Genomic DNA, 21,669 nt, shown 5'->3' on the forward strand with positions numbered 1-21,669 from the left:
TCATCCCAGCAGCTCAGGAGACTGAGGTAGGAGAATCACAAGTTCAAAGTCAGCCTCAGCAATTTAGTGAGGCCCTAAGCAACTTAGCAAAACCAAGGTCCCAAAATAAAAGGAGGCTTTGGGGATGTGGTTCAGTGGATAAGCGCTCCTGGGTTCAATTCCCAATACCCAGCCCCCCCACCCCCCCAAAAAAAAAAAATCACTAGAAATCTAACAATTAGCTGTGGTTTTTCCCTTAAGACGTTCCCCAAACTAGCTAGAGATGGAATGAACTATCCCTGGAGTTTTCTGCATCAGAAATCAGGGTCCATTATCTCCACAAGGGCATGACTTTTTCATCATGTCACCTGAACTATGAGCCTTAGTTTACACACCTGTAAGACTGTGATAATTTAGGAATCATTTCTCAGAGATGTTGCGAAAATCAAATTATTCCTTTCTTCAATATTTTGGTGTTTTCAGACAGACTTTTTCCCCACTCCAATCTCTTTGGATGGTCATCAGGAACTCTACTACGTCCCTGATTAAACGAAACTACTGTACTTAGTGCCTGTCAAACAGGGCTGCAAAAGTATAGGACAGAATCTGAATTTTATAAAGTGCCAAATAAACTCTCATTTGCTTGCAAATGAGAGAGCTCCTAGCAATGAGTTCAGTCTTGGAGACAGTGTCCCATCTGCCAGGCACATTATCACAAGGCCAGCCCAGCTTTAGACAAAGAAAAGGTCTCCCAGATCAAAATTCAGAGATAAGTTTGTTGATGCAAAATGGCCTTATAACCTTCCCCTCACGATCTTCACGACTGACATGCCGCATGTAAAGTAGACCTGTGTAAAAGACATAATTTTCAAAAATACTCCTTGAAACCCTGATGTTTCCTTCCAAGATACTTTTATCCTTGTCAATTCAGTTTCTATGTGTTTAATTATACATAATAGAATTTTCAAATGAGTTAGTCAAATAAATAATACCCCTGATTGAGTTAATCAAATAAATAATACCCCAGATTTTTCCTGAATTCATTTTTTTTCTAAACTATTCATTTGAATTGTCAACTTTTGAGTATCCATAGCATAAGAGCTAGGATGCCAAACGTTCAGCTGGGCACTTTGTGAAGACTCTCATGGATTGCTCTCATGCGTGATGGTCCTGAACACCCATTTGCCACCAGACAGTTAAGGAATGGGCTCCAAGGTCTCAGATCTTAACTTCTTAGGCCTAGGAACAACTTGAAATATACACATTTGTGACTTAGTCCGGAGTCAGACCTCTTAAAACACTTTTAGGGGTTGAGGATGTGGCTCAGTGGTAGAGTGCTTGCCTAGCACGTGTGAGACCCTGGGTTCTGTGCCCAGTACTAAAAAAAAGGGGGGGGGGGCATTTTAAAATTTTACTTTGATCCCAATGCGCAGACTGGAATTTTTTTTTTAATGTGCATGTGTCAGACTTCTGGTTATTTAAATAAAATTTTCCTAATAGATTGATTAAGCTAAAGCCAGATTTCTTGAGTGAATACCTGTGAAAGGATGTTAATGAGGCATAATGTTAAGAACAGGGGCTTAAAAGTCAGGTAGCCTTGGAATTGAACCTGAGTTGCCCAACCAACTATCTGTGTGGCGACCTCAGAAGAGTTTCTTAACCTGTTTCCTCCTCTGTAAAAGCAAAGTGTAGTAATAGCTACATCACAGGATCTTTGAGCGTATTCAGCACATCTAAATGTATAAAAAAATTCAGTGCAGCCCACCATATAAACACGCTATGTGTACATAGTGAATACACAGCAAACAAAGTGTCATGATTAGTAACATTGTTAAATAATGATTACTAAATATAAAGATAAACAATTATTAAATAAAATGTGGAATTTGAAGCAACTCTAGAAATGTTTCTCCAGCAAAGGGTGCTCTGTGTATCTTCTTCCCAGACCTGACTACAAAAGAGAGAGAGAAACTTCTTCTTAGAGCATAAAAATAAAATACTATGTGAGCAAAGAAATTCCTTCTGAACTTTGCCACTCAGAGAGCTCTAAAGCACCAAACTGGAAAAAGGGCTCTGTTCAGTCAAGAAGCCTTCACACATTAGCCAGGTGACATTGAGTGGCATATTGGTCAGTTTTGAGGGCCTCAGTTTCCCAAACTGTTAAGTACTTTAGATGACATTAGCTTTCTCGGAGGTTCTACTAAGACTGAAGCCAAAGGAGACTGCCAGAGCGACACGAGAACTCAAGCCACTGCATTCTCTGCAGCAGGAAGATGGATGATAGACCCAGACAACGAGCGTAGCCTTCAGCAGAGGGCCACATGCAGAGCTGGGGGTGGCGGGAGGACGTTGCAGTCACTCTGCAACACCCTAAATAGGCTTGATGTCTGCTCCTCAGTGTCATGAGTACCCACAGGTGAGCCACTGTGGACAACACCATCGACATGCAAGGTCGGTGGGCTGGAGCTCAGTGAACTCTCTCCTCAAGGGAGAAATTCTCCCTTTAGTGGTTTCTGATGGGAAATAAAAGCGGGTTTTCAGGGGTGTTGCACAAGCAGTTGCCCAGCAGGGCCCTGCCGTAGATCTCCCCACTTGGCATTTACGTGGGTGTCGGACAGCATTAGAGTAGTACACAGAGTGGCCCTTTAAGTTGTTCTCCATCAGACAGGAATTAATGAACCGTCAATCCCAGCTCTTCTGAGCCTCGATGACTGGATTCCTCTTGCTCTTTCTCCTCTTTCCACCGTTTTCACAAAAAGGGCACCTTTTGGATCCAGACCCAGACACAGTAGGGAAGGGAGGCCCTCTGTCCACTCTGGCAAAGAGACAAAGACAAGCCAAAGGAAGGGCTTAGGTAATGGGGTGCCCTAGTGCCCTCCCTCTGGTGACTAGGACTGTCCAGCAGGAAATCCTGGCTCCACTTTAGCCTCAGTTCTCATCCCAAGCTGACAGACACCCACCCTTCACCACAGCCACTCTGTGCTGTTCACCAAAAGCCCCTGCACGCCATTCATCCCCAACTTCCAACCCTTCTTGAAAGTCTTCCTTGACCATCCCCCAGTACATCAGATGCCCCAGCTGTGTCCCCATAATGCCCTGTGTGTACCTTGGCATCAAAATCCTTGCACTCGGGCTGGGGATGCAGTTCAGTGATAGATCACTTGCCTAGTACGTGTGAAGGTTCGCTCTCCAGGACCACATTTCTTTTAAAAATCATCAAAAACATCACACTCTGCTGAAACGGTTGGTTTTCCCCTATTTAACTCTCACTTGTAAAACTGGAATAAGATCTGCCCTACCTTCCCCAGAGGGAGCTTGTGAGATCAGGTGGGAATGACAATATAGCTTGTTTTGTGAAAAGAGAATTATACAGCATCATATAATGTAAGTTAAGGTGAATATAACTATTACTATCATTATTGCAGGTTTTAGGGTAAGTGGGCTTCAAAGCAGGCAGAGTTTTGGGGAGGGGTTGGTTTTGTATGTTTGTTTCTTTGTTTTTGTTTTAGTACTAAGGATTGAACTCAGGCCTAATGCACATTAGGTAAGAGGTCTACCACTGAGCCACATCCCCAGCCCTCTCAAGTGTCCTTTTCAAAACACATGAATCCACAGCAGCATCAACCAGGGAGGGATGGGCTGTCAATTACAGAGAATACATCTAAATGGCATCTTCTTCAAAGAGCTTTGAACAAAGGACCCACGCTGACAGACAGTGGTCAATTCATTCATTAAGGAAATTGATTCTGCAAGGAATCTAACCATCTTAGGTGACCAGGCAGTCAGCATGCTGTCCAGCAACTCATCTTCAGTCTGTGCCCTCCATCAGTGACCCACCACAGCAGAGTAGGGCCACCAAAGCTCCATTAGGCCTTGCGTGGAATGGGTGAACTCACAGGGAAGCCCCCGACCAGCAAGGGTCCTGGGTGCTAGGTTTTCATTTCTTTCCATGGGAGAAAGAGGAGCAATTCAAATAATCCTAAGCAATTTAACAGAAAAAGAAAAAATCTCTTAAATTCATGCCTGCTGGTAAGCCAGAAAAACATTGAGTGTGCCAAGGGGCTGCTGCCTATTGCAAGGTTATCCCTAATGCAACAAGAAGAAAGGAAAGACAGGTGGCAGAAAGGAGTCTTGCTCATCTACAAATGTTCACACGAAACACCGAGCTAGAAAAGTGTTCTTTTCTATGTTCTTTATAACAATAAAACATTATCTAAGAAATTCTAGCTAATTGGGAGGCTGAGGCAGGAGGATCACAAGTTCCAGGCCAGCCTCAGCAACTTAGTGAAACCTCTACTACTTAGCAAGAGCCTGTCTCAAAATAAAAAATAAAAAGGTCTGGGGATGTGGCTTGGTGGTCACTGTTCCTGGGTTCAACCCACAAAATTTTTCTTTAATCTTTATCTGATAAAGATGTTGATGTATTTACAAGTGAAATAAATATGATGGCTAGGATTTTATTGATATTATTACAGAAAACAGAAGAAAGGGCAAAAGGTGGATACGATTGGGGAGGTGTTGAGAACTGCTGAATTTGAGAGACGGACCCAGGAGGATGTTAGTCTAGTTCTCTATTTTTGTGTATGTTCAACACTTTTCATGTGAAAGATTTTGTTTCCTATAACATATTGGCCAAGTTAGAGTTTTATTCTCACTCTTTAGTTGCAGAGAAAATGCAGAAAAGTGTTAGCACAGGGGAAAGTAGACTTTATTCCACAGTGACTTTTTCAAGGATTTGAAGGAATGTCCTTAGGGCATTGAATGACAAGTGACAAAAGAACTGCCAGTGCAACCTCTTAGGCCTGCCTCCTGGGGGAGGGATACGGAGGACAAGACACAGCCCTGCGCCAGGATCATAAAGGAAAACCTTGTGTTTCAAGTACACCCTACTTGCATTTCAGTAAGAAATCACACTTATTCCTAGAGAGAAAGGACCACCCCCAGAACATATTCTAGCCAAAGATGCCCTGGAGGTTACTTTGCAATTACCCAAACTCCTAACTTCCGGACTGTTCACTAACTCCCCTTGGCCTTTCTGCCCTAATTCTGCAGAATTGGCTATTAAAGGAGCAAAAAGTCATAGTGAAAAATAACTTTTTTAAAAGAGGAGAGACACTCAAGAGTGAAAACATATTAATCACTCAAAACCAGATGATACATTAAAGGAACCCAGAGAGTAAAGGAGACCTTCTTCTGCCCTGGGGTCTTATTTGTCTGAGAAGGTGAGAAGGCCATGGGGAGTTTCTGCTTTAAGATATGTGTTTTCCCCTTGGGTTTAAGGTAGCTTAAGATGAGTCCTTATCTAATCTTTACTTATTGTAGAAATAAGAAATCTGACTGATGTCTGGATAGATCTCCACCAAGTCCCAGCTCTAAAGCACCATCTATGACTGAGAAAACCATCGGGTTCCAGGGTCTCCACAGTGGGGGTGAACATTGATGAACATTAAAATTCCATCTATTTTTGTTGTTGTGTGTGGTACTGGGGATTGAACCCAGGGGTACTTTACCACTGAGCCACATCCCAAGCCCTTTTAGTTTTCATTCTGAGACAGTCTCACTAAGTTGCTCAGGGCCTCACTAAATTGCTGAAGCTGGCTTCGAACTTACCATCCCCCTGCCTCATCCTCCTGAACTGCTGGGATTACAGGCATGTGTGAAAAGCTCAATCTGTTTTTTTAACAGCAAGTATTTTTTTTTTCTTTTGTAAATTATCTATTTTACCTACTTTAATTTTTAAAAATATTTTTTAGATGTCAATAGACCTTTATTTTATTCAATTATTTATATGTGGTGCTGAGACATGAACCCAGTGCCTCACATGTGCCAGGCGAGCACTCTACCACTGAGCCACAACCCCAGCCCAGTTTTAACTACTTTATTAGCAAGGTAGTCATCATTTCCTAATGACTCTTAAAATCTTTTTAGAAGTTAAAGATATGAATGCCTTTTGGGGTTAAATGCGCAGCAATTTTTTTTTTAACATTTATATTGTGCTCATGTATTATGGGAATTCCCCTAATTCCGGGCACTGCCCCATCACTGAGCAACCCCCGAACAGTCTGCACAGTAGCATGTCTGCTGCAGTGGAAAGAAACGGCAAGGTGAAATGCCCCAAAGGTCATCTCATTCAACCCACTCATCTCCCCCAGGAGGAAACAGAGGACTAGAGGAAAGTGGTTTAGCTGCTGGGGACCAAGGCAGGGCCCAGAAATGCAACCAGCTGAGTCAGCACGCTTTTCACCTACACAGTGCTTTTTCAAATACATTTTCTATCACACACTTATCTTCTTCACTATGTTAAGCACAGGGCCGTTATAGCTAGCTACCTAAATATTCCAAATTATTCATACCGTAGCAACTGATTTTGCCTTTTTCCCAGAGAAAGATGTTATCGCGTGGGCTAGTGGCTTTTTACTCAAAAAGTAGCTCCCAGTTTTAATGTAAAAATGCTCTTCAGACAGCTGTTCCCTTTCTCATTGACTTCTTCCAGATGGATCATCTCTCTTTAGGGGTGATCATGAAGCTGTCCAACATTCTCTTAGAATTAGGATAAGCTCCTAACTTACAAATTGTCTAAATGACTTTTTTAAAAAATCAAGTTGATTTTATTCTGGATATTTAGTGTGGAGCATTGACAGTGAGTCAGTTTTAGCTTCAATATGTAAGAGTAGAGATTTGCAAAGAGTTCAGGTGTGGAGTCAGAATTGGTTCGAATCTCATCTCCCTCCCTGATTAACAATGAAACCTTGAGCAAGTGGTATTACTGAAACTGCAAAATGTGGATAATATGCATAGTTCATAGGCAAGTGGAAAGCCTGTCTCCTACACCTCGTGGAGTGCCTAACCCTTGGTGGATAAGGAAAATAATAAACATATTTGCCAGACTTTGTTTGAAGTGCTTTATGAAAACTGCCTTATTTATTATGACCACAATACTATATAATCGGTACCATTTTTGTCTTATTCTACAACTGGGGAAAATAAGGCACAGAAAGATAAAGTAACTTAGCCAAGATGACCAGCTAGTGAGGAGGGCACCATTGGTACTCTGGAGTCCCCCTGGGAGCCCATGGCCAGTCTCTACCACCTGACTCCCTGCTCCCATCCTCTCTGCAGGGAAACCTGCCTGCCCTCGCAACCCGGATGAAACCAGGCAATCCTAAAACTCAAGCAGCAGTGAGAAGGCAGATCTGAAAAGACATTTTCCATCTGGTGGGCAATTTCTTTCTTACAGCAAGGCTTGATTTCTAAGAGTTTGGAAGATTTCTTCCTTCAATACTTTCACATGCTCTTGATCAATGTGCAAAAGATCACCATCTTTGTAAAGGCAGAATCCAAGGCATATATTTGACACCTGGAGTTGATCATTTTTAAAATTCCCTTCTTATATGAACAAATTATTTTCAGTGCAATTATTATTTCTTTGACTCCATCTTTAGTTTTTAAAACAAACAAGTTACAATATCCAAGAATACATTTCAATTTTTAAAGTGTCATTTATACTCAACAAAATATTTCACAGATGAGCTAAAGTTTGCTTCTATGAATCAAAAACAATTGTACCTTAGAGTTTTCACTCTCTTTTTCACTGTTTTAAAATTAAATACAGGGCTGGGCATGTAGCTCAGTTGGTAGAGTGCTTGCCTCGCATGCACAAGGCCCTGGGTTCAATCCCCAGCACTGCAAAAAAAAAAAAAAAATTAAATACAAAACCAGGTATAGTGGTGCACGTATATAATCCCAGTGATCCTGGATTCTGGAAGCTGAGGTAGGAGGATCATAAGTTCGAGGTCAGCCTCAGCAACTTAGCAAGATCCTGATTCGAAATAACATAAAAAGGGCTGAAGATGTAGTTCAGTGATAGAGTGTCCTTGGGTTCAATCCCCAGTACTGCAAAACTGAATGAATGACTGAATTATTTAATTAATTAAAACTGCAAAAGGTCATACAGAATAACAGGATTGAAGTATCTGGAGTTCTGTCTCATTGTCTCTGTGGTCATTAGAATATCATTCTTTTTTTCTAATTTAGTATTCAAACTCAGAAATGTGTGGGGTCTCATAGGGATTGGAGGTATAATTTGCCCCCAAAACTCTAGTAGAATTTATACACATCATTAAGAACTTACTCCAATTTTATCACTGCCAGTGCATGATAATAAAAAAAGCAGACCTATATTGATTGTATTATTGTTTTAAAATTCTCTACAAATGGTAAGTTCCCTTATTGCTTTGCATCACCCCATCCTTTATGTCCCTGCCTATATCTACCAAAAATCTAATTACATATACTTTTTTTTTTTTTTTTCCAGTACTGGGAATTGAGCCCAGGGCCTTGCACTTCCTAGGTAAGCACTATATCTCTGAACCACATGCCCTGCCCTTTTGTATACCTTTTAATCCACCAGTTCCAATTCATTGAACACATTGTCCTGTGGTACCTACACATGTAGTCAAGATGTACAAGAATTTCCATTGTTGTAATATTCCCAACAGAAAAAAAAAAGAACCAGAAATAACTGAATGATTCATTAAGAGGCAGCAGTCAAAGTATGCCATGTCCATATAATGAAACCTGATATAGCAGAAAAATTATTTGGTCAGTCTATATAAATTGCTCAGGAAGGGCATGATATATTAGTAATTGAAAAAAGCAAGCAATTGAATGGTTTAGAAAAGGACCCCACTTACTTGAAAACATGAGGGTACAAACCTAATCTGGTGCCCTTGGTGAGATCAATCCTCCCTGCCAGGAAGGGCATTAGTCCAGGCGGAGGAACGTGTCAGCACAGTGAGGGGCGTCCCCAGCTCCCTGGGATTCCCAGCTGCCCTTACACAAGCCACCCCCACCCCATGAAAACTACCCTAGGAACACAGCAGCTACTCCCTCAGTCACCTAAGGGAAAAAAGGAACAAAGAGGAATCACTAAGAACACAAATCTGTACAGATTTTCAAAGACTTCTTAAGTATACCTCTGAAATACAGACATAGGCACTTTTTATAGAGATTATATTACAGATACAATATGCAGCTATGAGATGAAATATTTCCCTAGATGGTCAGATTCTGATTAAGTTCTTGATCAGAAAGATCAAGAAACTAGTAGAAAAAAATTCATAAGGTCCCTGAAACTACCCAGATACTCCAGAGTAACATTCTTTTTTAATGGTTTAATTCATTGCTCATGCATATATAATGTTCCCTTAACATTAAATTACAAATTCATAGAAGTCTGACAGAAAGACAGAATAACTGCCTTTAATTGGCTTTAAACTGGGTTCTACTTTTAAAGAGCCTGATGGGGACAGAAGATAATAAAGAAAATGTTAATAGAGTTTAGACTGGGCCTAGAGGTTTGAAAAAAAATGTTTTAATTTGGCTAATAATGTCTCTGACCCTCACTTTTTTTTTTCCCCCTCCTCTCTCTACAGAAGAGATTTCTTCTGATTACTTGTGGGGAGAAGGAATACAATAGCTACACAAAGGTTGTACTTCATCATAATAAGATCCCATATAGCTGAAACCTTCGAGAAAAAAATCTTAAAGTAGAGGAGAAGCAGTATTCTGCATATAAATGACCTCCATTTCAGCTTCATCCTACAAAAAATTAAAATGTGAGTGGACAGTGCTACAACAGAGGTAAGTATAAAATGCCAAGAGGACACTGAGGACCAGGGCTGAAAACCCGGAGCTGGTGGGGACAGAGCAGGGAGAGCAGAGACCTTTGCACTAGGCCTTGGAGGAGAGAGAGAAAACTGGAGGTGGGCCACATCCAGGCAGAGGAGGTGGCTGTGGCCCAGCGTGATGCGAGAAGCCTCAGTGTACTGGGGGTCGAGGGTTGGCTGAAGCACAGGTGGGGGGGTGACATCGGAAAGGGACCCTGGGGTCAATTTGTAAAGGTCCCTTTACGCCACATTAAGTATGAACTAACTTCCATCCAGTCTTTCCTTCTCCTCTGCCCTGTCACTGCTATGCCAAAAACGTGACATTCCCCCTTCCTGCCTCCATGACCTTAACCTGCCACTCTCACCTCCTGAAGTGTGACCTTCCCTGCTCTTGCCACCTGTCCCAGAGCCCAGTTCAAATACCACCCTCCTGTCCTTCCAGAAACTGCTGGTTAACACTGTTTTTCTACGTCATAGAAAAATATTTAATGACATGGAGAAAAGTATATGACAACGCGGTTACAAGAAAAAAAGCAAGTTCAAAACCACGTGTGCCACATGACCCTGTTTTTGTTTTGTTTTCTTTTTGTGATCCTGATTTTTTAATAAAAATAAGTAGAGAGAGGAAAAAAAGTAAGGAACTGTATTCCAAGATGCTGACAACTCTCATACTGGTATGATTACATTTTTTTATGCTTATTGAAATTTCCTTCATAAATGTATTCTACTTCTATTAAAAAAAAAAAAAAGAATGGTAAAAATAAAATCTTGGATTCCTTTGTAAAAGAAAGTGTAAATACATCCTGTAGTTCCTTCCTGAGAAGAAGTAACATTTGCTAGAATCATTGGATGGTCGTTTTCAAGATAGTGTGGCAAAGAAGGCCTGGGTGAGTCTAGGATCCCTTGCAGTGTAATGGTTCTGAACAAGTTCCAGGCTCTCCAGCCCCCCAAGTCTATGACAGTCATCCTTTTTGTCAGGTGAGCAGGTCTCACTAGGTTTGTAAGTTTCCCTCACACTCAGTCTGGAACTCCTCCCAGCAGGGCTCTTTCAGATACCACGTAAATTTTAAAAAGAAAAAAAAAAAAAAAAATCACTGCAACTCAGGAGGCTGAGGCATGAGGATCAAAAGTTCAAGGCCAGTCTCAGCAACTTAGGGAGGCCCTTAGCAGCTTAGTGAGAGCCTGTCTCAAAATAAAAAATTAAATAAGAGCTGGGGATGTGGCTCAGTGGTAAAGCAACCCTGGTTCAATTCCCACTCCGAAAGTAAATAAGTAAATAACAGAAAACAAAAGTAAAAAAAAAAAAAAAAAAAAAAAAAAAAAAAAAACAGAACATAAAACATCTTGGAATCTTGAAATATTCCAGTGATTTGGATTATGCTCAGACCATCCTGCTCAGCATGTTAAAAAAATTTCTTGGGGAACTAAGATCCTAGGAGAGGAGTTTCTTGTGTGATGTGGATGCATCCCACTATCAGGATCTGGTCACTGAGTACCAGATGGTCATGTTTGTTGCTGTCTGAAGGATCATCTATTTCTGCCTCCAAAGCTCAGTCACTTGGCTACCATATTGGTCATTTTTGTCATGCCTCCATTCTACCTGAACGATTATTCACTTGATATTTTTTAAAAAATCAACTCTAAATGAACTCACGTGGCATGTCCTAAGCAATCGAATGCATGAAACCATGGATTTGATTATCAGTTTCATTTTTCCTAAAAACATTAAAAGAAAAACATAAATATTTAAAAATTTCTTAAATGCTTGCCCTAAAATGATCTTGCTTTTCACCACTGGTGCATGCTGGGGAAAGAGAGATGAAATGCCATTTTCAGTGTTTCCAGTTGAGGATGCTGAGACCCAGAACAGTGAACCTCTTTCCTAACACTCAGCTTTGCGTGGGAAGCTCTGATGTTTCTATGCTTCGTTTGGTTGGTTCATTTTCTCTTTTGTATTTTGTACACTGACCTCTTCAAAATAACGATTTAGCTAGCCTGCAGGTAAGTAGTAGCCTGCAGGTAAATCATTCCTGGAGCAGGCCACGCTGGTTCTCATTTGTTTCGTTTGTTTGTTTTTTCGTATTTTTTATTGGTTCATTACAGTTGTTCATACAGGTTCTCATTTGTTGATGGAGGAAAAACACAAGGCGGTAACAATCACCTTCTGAGCTCTCCTGATGAGAGAAGAGACCGCAACAATGAATCATGGTTTCCTAAGACAGCGTTCTGCTGTGCGGCCCTGGTATAGTCATCAATTAGCCAAATAAGGCACTTTCATACCTTATTTCCACTGCACATTTAATATTTACCATATTTGAAATAAATAAAAACCTTATTGAAGAAATTTGAAATGAAATCTCTTCAATCATTAAAAATCCCATTGACACGGCTCATGGACATTTTCCTTCTTATTTAGCAAGCAATAACAAAACTGTTTAATTTCAATGCAATGTTGGTGACAATAAACTAGCCTGTCATCTAGTTAAGAGTAGAATTCTCTAACTAAATTTATCCAAAATCAGGTTTAAAGAACTTCTTATTGGTAAGACTCAACGTGACCAGCTCAGACTGGGAAGAGGGGCTATGGTACCCAGTTAAGGCAAGGACTTTTCTTTGTTTGTTGTTTGTTTGTTTTGGTCTTTTTTTTTTTTTTTTTTTAACCCCAATCGTCTTTCTGAAGACAATAAAGGCTTAAAATGCTCTTTAAGATATAAAAACTGGGCTGGGGATATAGCTTAGTTGGTAGAGTGCTTGCCTTGCATGCACAGGGCCCTGGGTTCAATACCCAGCACCAAAAAATAAAAATAAAACATAAAAATTATCTTCTTAAAAGTATCAAAAGACTGGGCTGGGATTTTGGCTTAGTGGTAGCACCCTTGCCTAGCATGTGCGAGGCACTTTGATCCTCAGCACCGCATAAAAATAAATAAATAAATAAAATGAAGGTATTGCGTCTACCTACTACATCTATCTCTCTGTCTCTATATATTTTTAAGTATCAAAAAACTGAAAACAGCAAGGAGCTTTCACACTCAGAGGAGAATTCAGACAAGTGACCTTTTCATATTTGTAAGATGTAAGAAACAGAGGAAAAGTGACTGCAGTTCCGATGGCCTCTGGGGACAGGAGCGATGATGTTAAAGGGCACAGCCTCCCGAGGCGGAGGAACACCCACACCCGATGCGCACTTTTTGACTGGAACCTCCAAGGGCACAAACCAGGGAACGTGAACCAGAGCAAACTGTTCCTGTATCAGGAAGAACCAGGACTGGAGGAGGAAGGAAAGGTCTACATGAAAGATGGCACTCTATTTCATTACCTCACAGATGTTTCCAAATCCTCTCTGAAGAAAAACACTTCTAACCTAGGCTTGGGAAACTCATGCAAATAACTTTTCAAGGATAGCGTAGGACGCACAAAGCCACACTTTTTATTATCTTAAGTCAACTTTAGTTTGCCACCTAAAAGTAGAAGTGACCAAAGTAGAAGGGGATGGTTTTGGTATACTACTGTAACCCCAGTGACTGAGGAGGCTAAAGCAAGAGGATCACAGCAAGTTTGAGGCCAGCCTCAGCAACTTAGCAAGATCCTGCCCCAAAATAAAAAAATAAAAAGGACTAGAGACAGAACTGAGTGGTAGAGTGCCCCTGGGGTTTCTATTTTTATAACATATCTAGCCTCAAGTATTTTGTTATAGCACCAGAGAACAAATAAGTACCACCTATACCACAGTTCACTGACCAACATACAATGAGATTAAAGAACTTGCATCACACCAAGCAACCTTTCACACTATTCTTCTTTGTGCACTTGACTTTTAAAACGAAGGAACGTTACAACAGAGAGGTGTAGGGGCAGTTGTCCCAGCCTTACATAGATGAAAGCAATTGTCCTCCCCAAGTACCATCTGAATTCTTGCCACCTCTCTGACCAGAGTGATTCTTTGGAACTATTTCTTAACATCTATTGCTATTGGTTCCCTCAGATTCCAACAAGGGTTTATTTATTTTAGAGAATTTCGTTATGTTTTGTATTAATAAATCTTACTCAGTAAGATTATATTTGAAAATCTCCCAGTGAACTCTTCTGTGATTTATTTCCCATGAGGCTTTACTAACCTGGTCCATGGTGTGTGTGTGTGTGTGTGTGTGTGTGTGTGTGTGTGTGTGTGTGTGTGTTTGTGTGTGTAAGAGAGAGAAAGAGAGGGAGAGGAAGAGAAATCAGAAATTAGAAGGGTGAGACACACAGCTGGCATTTTCTAAAACAAGGGAACAAGGTCCAATGAAACTTCACTATATGGGGTCAACTCTGTGGATAAACTGCATCCTGACCTCTTCATACCATTGTGCGCATGATTTCTCCCCGAACCCCTCCCTGCACCTTGGGTACTGGGGATTGAACTCAGTAGCTTTGCCACTGAGCTACATCCTTAGTCCATTTTAATATTTTATTTTGAGACAGGGTCTTGCTAAGTTGCTAAGACCAGCCTCAAACCTGCAATCCTTCTGTCTCAGCTTCCCAAGTCACTGGGATTCAAGATGTGCCCCATCATACCAGGCTGCACATGATTTCTTGAGGGCTCCTGTTCTCTGTCACATGAGAAGTCTGTTATCTCTTCTGCTCCTTTTAATGAGCTGCTCCTGGCTGAATTCCAGTGTCTTTTCATCTGAGTCATCACTGCTAAGATGGGGCATAAAACAGTGTTCCTGACCACTTGTTTTTAAGGACTGTAGTACAGAAACCTCTGATAAGATCCCCATAGCAGACTTCTTGGTCTGGGAGTATCAAGAGGCCCAATATGGAGAATGCTGCCTGTGGACAGATGGCAGAGGAAGTAGCCCCCAGTCCAGCAGCAGTAGCTGCCACCCCCCCGGGGGTAAAGCTCAAGAAAGTCTGATTCTCGGGGTTTGGAGCCAGTGGGCTCTGCAGGCCAGTGGCAGGGGCAGCCTTACCAGAAGGCACATCCCTGCATGGAGCAATAACATCAAGGGCAATAAGAAGGCCCCTCCCTACCAAATATGCTTTCCATTACTGTACAGCCCTTTCTCTCTTTGTATTTGTTAAGATGCAGATATCCTCGGAAGCCACGGTTTTTGTTTTTGTTTAGTTTGTTTTACCATTTCCACATTTACATGCGTGTGCTTCCAGTCCCATTCTTTCCTGAAAGCTACTTTCCATGGGAGGATATGGAAGTTTCAAAATCAATCAAACCAAATAAATAAATAAATAAATGAAAACCACAACACAAAACAAAACAAAAAAAAAACCACTGGTATACAAAAGTGAGGCATCAGTCGACATGTTTTATTGGGTATTGATCCCCTTCTCTGGGCTATTCCCATTTAAGCCTGGAGTCCTCCTGAATTAGAACAGTTAGTCACCAGTTTCCTACTTCATGTGTGGACTGATCATCTGAAATGCCACTAATCTGAATTCTCAATAGAATCAATCACATAACTCATTCTTCAGAGGCGTTCTGCACTCTAATGACGGGCTGGGCGATACACTAGGTTTCACATGGAGGGCCAAGAAGCTGAGGAATTCTAATCCATCCCAGAGTCCAGTGCCCAATGCGTCCGTGAGGGAGGGTTTTCATGATACTGTGTGCAGGAAGCATTTGGCAGTTTATTTGCTGTGTGTGTTCCCACTCCACAGCCCTGGAAGTGTCATTACTCACACCCAGAGGGGTGAGGTCAGTGGTCCCCGGATTTGATCATCAAAGTTCTGTTGGCTCAGGAAAAGTCAGGTGGGAGAAATGCTGCTGTTACTCAGCCAAGGTGTTTCTCCTGGAACCACCGTAATCTCAGAAGTAAGGAACAATGCATCTTATTCTCATTTTACAAATGAAGTAGCGTAGGCACAGAAACAGGAATCTGGCCAAAAATCAAACAAAAACCTTTTCTGTCCATTTTCTTTCCTTTTCAATAGAAGTATTAGAACTGTTCATCTCATGAACAATCATTTATGACTCTGCTATTTGCAAAACTTCTTTGCAAAACATCTTTGGTCTTTGGACCATCCATATGGATTTTTTTTTTTTTTTTTTTTTTTTTTGATGTTGAATGAACTGAACAAACTCTAAAAAGGCATTTTTGAGACAATCAGGGAAATATGACTATGGAATGATATTAGAAGATTCCAGAGAATTACTGCTAGTTTTATTAGGTAGGCCAGCAGCATCATGGTAGTGTAAGAAAAATATGCTTGTCTTTAGAGGTGCGGAGTGAAGTATGCCGAGGTGAAGTGACATGACACCTGGGTTTTAAACTGCTTGAGCAAAGGGGCAAAAGACAGATGGAACAAACATGGCAATCTTGACAATTGTCCAGGGCACACAGGGTCCATTTGCCTACTTTGCTTTTCTTTTGGATGTGTTCAAATTTTTCTGTAACAATTTTTTTTTAAAGCAACATCCTCACTTCCCCAAAGTGGCATTTTTCCTTTTAAAGATGAGTTCTCAATGCCTGTTGCAACAGCTTGCCAATAGCATCAGGTGCATCCAATAACCCCTATACATCTACTTTTTTCTAACTTATTCTCCATAGTATTTATTTTCCATTAACTAATAGCTATGGAACATACATATTCTAAAAACTTACTTGTCGTTTATCTGAAATTCAAAATTTAACTGGCATCTGGTATTTTTGTGAGATCTAACAACCCTTGACTCTACTCAGGAATCAGGATATTTATTAAAGCTTTTTAAATTAATTTTTTAAAAAATTTTCATCTCGGTCACTGGCTTTGTAACCAGGAGCAAGTTACTCACTTTCTCTGGGCCTTAATTTCATCACCCATAAAACAGTTTCAACTCACAATGCTATGAAATGTGAATATCACTCTTATTACAATTCCTTCTATAGAAATACATTTGTGCACTGCATCGTGACATTTCAGTCCATGACAGGACGCATATACAATGGTGGTCCCATATCATATCTCCTGGTAATGTCACAGATGTCTTAATTTGTGTAGTTATAGCTAATGATGTTCACATGGCAACGAAATCATCCAAGGATGCATTTCTTAGAACTCATCCCTGTCATTAAGTGATGTGTGCCTGTGTCATTCAAACAAGAACACCTAAGAGACCTCCATTCCTCAAGGGACTGTTGTGAACCACACTCAATTTAAAAAAAGGATTTTGCCCCCCAAACATCAGGTGACAAGCCAAGGTACCTGCAGGACAACTTACTGAGTGACTACAAAGTGCCAGACCATGAAGCAGTCACCTTCATACTTGACCTCGCTTGCTCCCTACATCAATCCCACATGGTGGGTAGTCACCCCAGTTTACATACTTGGTGGCTGGGGAACAAAAAATGACCTTGTCCCATGCTCACAGTTAGTTGTGGGATGACTTAAATCCAGGCCTGACTTCAAAACCCTGACCTTGCCACTGGACAAGAACCAGAAGGAAGAATAGAGTTGGCGGGCAGCTCTGGCTCCTGAGTCGGGCCTCTGGATTTGTCTTCTGAGAGTGAACTCCTAAGATGTTGGGTGTATCTACGTTAAAACATAGATCCAATGGGTTTTAGAACTGCAAAGAAAACAATTTCCAGCAACATATTGGCTTTCATTTCTCTATTGATATTTATCCATTTCATCTATTATTTAACCAACTTTTATTAATTACTTCTTATACCCGCTGGGCATTGTGGGAGATTCCCAGCTCTCTTAGGATTTAGCCTACTCTGGAGACAAGATGCAGATGCTGGGAACAGGAAAATGACAAGTGACGACATCAGCTACACTAATTACTTAATCAGGTTTACCAAAACACAAAGTAGACTGGAAACGGAAGAGAATTTAAAGAGCGGGGAGGTGTGCATGGGCCGGGCCTGGCCGGGGCCACTGTAAAGAACTTGTAGAGGAAGGAGGACTTCAGCCAGGCTGTGAAGGGAAGGGCTTGAAAAGGTTGGAGAGGAAGGAAGGAGTATTCCAGGTGGTTGGAACCACTTAAAAAACCTCACAGAGGAAGTGACATCGGATAGGGTCTGGAGGGAAAAGGAGTTTGACAGCAAGAAAAAGGGACCCGCAAGTGCAGAGGCACAAAGGACTGAGAGCAGAGGCGTGTTTCCCACACCCCATGCTGCATGAGACCTGGATGTGGGGCCTTGGGCCTGGTGTCTGCAGGGTACCGGAAGCTGCCAAAGGCTTTTGGGAGGGGAATATGTGTAGGTTGATGTCGGGATGGTTTGTCAAGCTGTAAAATGTATGTTAGGTAAAATGTTGTTCACTCCATTCAACCTACAAAACACACTTATGGAGAGCCCTGGATACTAATATATAAACACATCTGTCCAGATAAGACAGTTCCTGTTCCTCAGAGGTTTGCAGTCCCATGGGATGGCCAGCAATGATAAGGTAGTATCACCTGTCCATCAATTAATGAGATGATCCATGGCAGGCACCATAGTTTTCTATTCAATATCCGAGCCTTTTTTAGTAGTAGTAGTAGTAATAGAATCCAATTTTGTTTGTAAGACAATATGCAAAACTCGGAGAGGTAGTAGAGCCTGTGATCCCAGGATCCCAAATTCAAGGCCAGACTCAGCAACTTAGAGAGACTCTGTCTCAAAATAGAAAAATATTCAAGGACTGTAGATCCCCTAGTTTAATCCTCAGTATTGAGAAGAGAAAGAGGGGGAGAGAGGGAGAGAGAAAATGCAAAGCCTTGAACAACGGGTCATATTTGATCTAAATCAGTTTTTCTCCATCTTTTTTTCATTATCACCCCCTAAATTAATGAAAATTTTACACCATAGATATACTATATGTCTTTGGTGTGCTGTGTGTGTATATCTGCACTTTATATGTATAAAAGGGTAAGTTTTTTTTCTTTCTCATCCCACAAAGAACAATGAGGAGAGCTGGATGTGGTGACTCAGGCCTGTAATCCCAACAACACCGAAGGCTGAGGAAGGAGGATCTCAAATTCAAGGCCAGCCTCAGCAATTTTAAAATAAAAATTTTAAAATAAAAATTAAAAAAAGGGCTGGGGATGTGGCTCAGTGGTTAAGTGCCCTTGGGTTAAACCTCGGTACCAAAAACTAAAACAAAAACAAATCATGATGATGATGATAAGGATGATGTCAACAACTCTGCCCACTGCACCCCTCCACCTCATCCACCCTCTTTGCATCTTTCTCCCACCTCACTGTTAAGAACACATGGTCTAAGAAGGGAATTGTAACAAGCCCATTCCCTGGTTCTCCATCCTCCTAGAATTTGGGGAAGCTATGTCACCATTCTGGCCAATGACACAGCGGAGATGTTTGGAGGTCTCTGGGAAAATTCTTTCCGTGGGAAAAGAGACAGCCACCCTCCTTTCCACCCGCACACAGTCCCACACCTCTACGATGGAGGCAAAGACTCAGGATATAGCACTCATCTTACAGCCACCAGAAAAGACAGGGGAAAGGCAGAAACCATCTCAAGGGTCCTGAAACCCAGGCCAGAAACGCAGCCTCTGGATCTCTTATCCCAGGGAGGAATGAATCCAGTTACTTTAAGCTACTGTGAGTCAGGTACTGTAAAACTTGCAGCCAAAACATTGCTGATACACTGTGTGTCTCTCAAATAACAGCTGTCCCAAGGCGATCGTGAGTTCCTGTTAAACCAAAGCCAGAAAGCCGCATCCATCAAGAATACTGCACAAATCAAACGCGAGATTTGCGTTTAAATGGAAACTCGCTCCTTTGCTAAACTAATCAACTTTTCAAAGAATTTTATAGTATTCTGATTAATATTTGGCATTTGACATGAATAAACTTTTAGATATTTGATATTACTGTAGAAAAATGGTCATGAAAAGATACAAGGTAATTTTCCTACTTCATACCAAGATGAATACATTTATGATTCATCTAGTAGGTATGTCTTTCAGAGTATTTGAAAGACAATTATTCCCACATTGAATATTTAAGGTGCATATGGAAAAATGTGCTTCTTAAAGGATCCCTTTGAGAATCTCTTTACATATTAAAAATTCAGAAATAGCCATCTATATCCATCAAAGTTTCATATTTTGTCTAAATTCTACAACCACCTATAAAGCCAATTCTCTCTTATTTTAAAAGTGTGAACCACACAAAACCCATTTAAAAACTCCAACAGCTCTCATTAGCTGGGGATGTAACTCAGGAGTAGAGTACTTACCTAGCATGCGTGAGGTCAAGCACCGAAAAATAAAAATTTCTATGTTCATCAAGGTTCAAGAACTAAAAAACCTGAAATCCCCCTAAATTTATAGACCTTCTAAATTTTAAAGGATAAAACATAGTTATATACTGGGCTTTCAAAACATTAGATTTCCTTCAAAATATCAAAACAATTCTCATGTCAGAATCATTTTAGTAGTTTCATTGTTAATCTAACACCAAATATTGACTTTCTTTTAATAAAAGTAATTATGATACTGAATACCTTTTAATAAAGGTTTTATGATACTGAGGATTGAACCCACAGCCTTGGCATCCTGCTTCCAAGTCAAATTAGAGCTTGTTTTTATGGTTTTCTTTTTTCATTTTGTTTTGATTTGGGTTTTGGGTATTGGAGATTGAACCTAGGGGTGCTTTACCACTGAGCTACATCCCCAGCCTTTTTTTAATTTTCAATTTTTTTTTATTTTGAGAGAGAGTCTCACTAGTTGCCTACTCTGGTCTCAAATTTGTGATCCTCCTGCCTCAGCCTCCTGAGTCTCTGGGATTAAAGGTTTATGCCACTGTGTCTTGAGATCATTGGTCTCTTTGTATAAAAATAATACATGTGAAATACAAAAAAGACAGGAAAAAATGAAAATATTTTAAAGTCATATGTGCCCATATCACACATTAGACAATAACTTTTAACATTTTGGTTTATTTACTTCCATATTCTGAATTTGTGAGAAAAATATGTATATAGGTCTTTTTAGACATACAAAAGATAAATAATTTCATATTCTGAAATTTTTTACTTGTTAAATATTTTTCAAAAAATATCATAATGAATGTTTAATAGAATAAAGAGTTATTTAGCCATATCTTTCTATTGAATATTTTTGGTTCATTTTAGTTTTCTAAAAAATTGTGTTGAGAAGTTTGGGTTTTTTAATAAAATACTTCCGATTGTTCTCTTAGGAATAATTCTTAGAAGTAGTCATAGGCTATGAATAGTTAAAGGCGATTCATTTAACAGCCCAATGACTTATAATTTTCCTGAGAAGAGGCTTTCTAAAGTCATCTAAACAATTCCAATCATAATTCAGGACAGGCCACACAGAGTGGAGAGAAGAAGGGATCACTTGGTTCTCTTCCCTGACTGGTAATAAATATTATTTATAAATTGTACTTTTGCCAATATTTTATAGGAAAAGGAAAAATTCAATAATAATCTAAAGGTTTCTGATCCAACCTTAAAGACTTAAAGGAGACTTAACTTATTTATTCTGTATTTACCCTGGTCATTTGCTGTGTTAATGATATAGTATGTTAAAGTCCTTAAAGCACTCTCGCAATTGGCAAAAGATGACGAAAAGTAATTATATTTGGTGGATAAAATGATAAAATATGCTAAATACCTGTTGAGAAATTAAACCAACCATTATCAAATTTATAAAGGGAGGAGCACAAACATTTAAATTCCAACTAGCATGAATGAATGTAGAAAAATTGTGAAAGTATGCTCATTTCAGTCCTCCAAAGAAAGGAACAGTAAGTCAGATGGAGCTTTAAGATACTATAACTTCATAAGGTTGACTGTCACAGGTCAAAAAAAGAACATGAACTTCAGCTGAAACACTGGATTTTTTTCCCCCTGAGTATAGTTGCACAATCTAGCTTTAAAACTGAAACCACAGGCATCTAGCCCTTGTTGGAAGAGAAACTTTAATTTTTCCTGCCATGTGTGTGTGATGGTTCTTTCCTGTATGACATGTCAAATGGGAAACCCTTGGGGAAATCCAAAACTACTATTTTGGCTTCTGAGTTTTTTGATCTGAGGTTTACATAAGACCCCCCTGCTGCCAGGCAAAAACTAT

General features: G+C 40.3%; 1 protein-coding gene and 1 long non-coding RNA gene across 3 annotated transcripts in view; one reads left to right on the forward strand and one right to left on the reverse strand.

Annotated features, from left to right (window-relative positions):
* LOC306669065 overlaps positions 1-21,669 on the forward strand; it is a 512,353-nt gene that overhangs the window by 303,686 nt on the left and 186,998 nt on the right. The gene's annotated exons all lie outside the window — the stretch shown is intronic.
* Positions 1-21,669, reverse strand: part of RHOH (ras homolog family member H) — a 42,694-nt gene that overhangs the window by 4,622 nt on the left and 16,403 nt on the right. The gene's annotated exons all lie outside the window — the stretch shown is intronic.

The sequence above is a fragment of the Sciurus vulgaris genome (assembly GCF_902686455.1).
Source record: "Sciurus vulgaris genome assembly, chromosome: 9".
Lineage (NCBI taxonomy): Eukaryota > Metazoa > Chordata > Mammalia > Rodentia > Sciuridae > Sciurus > Sciurus vulgaris.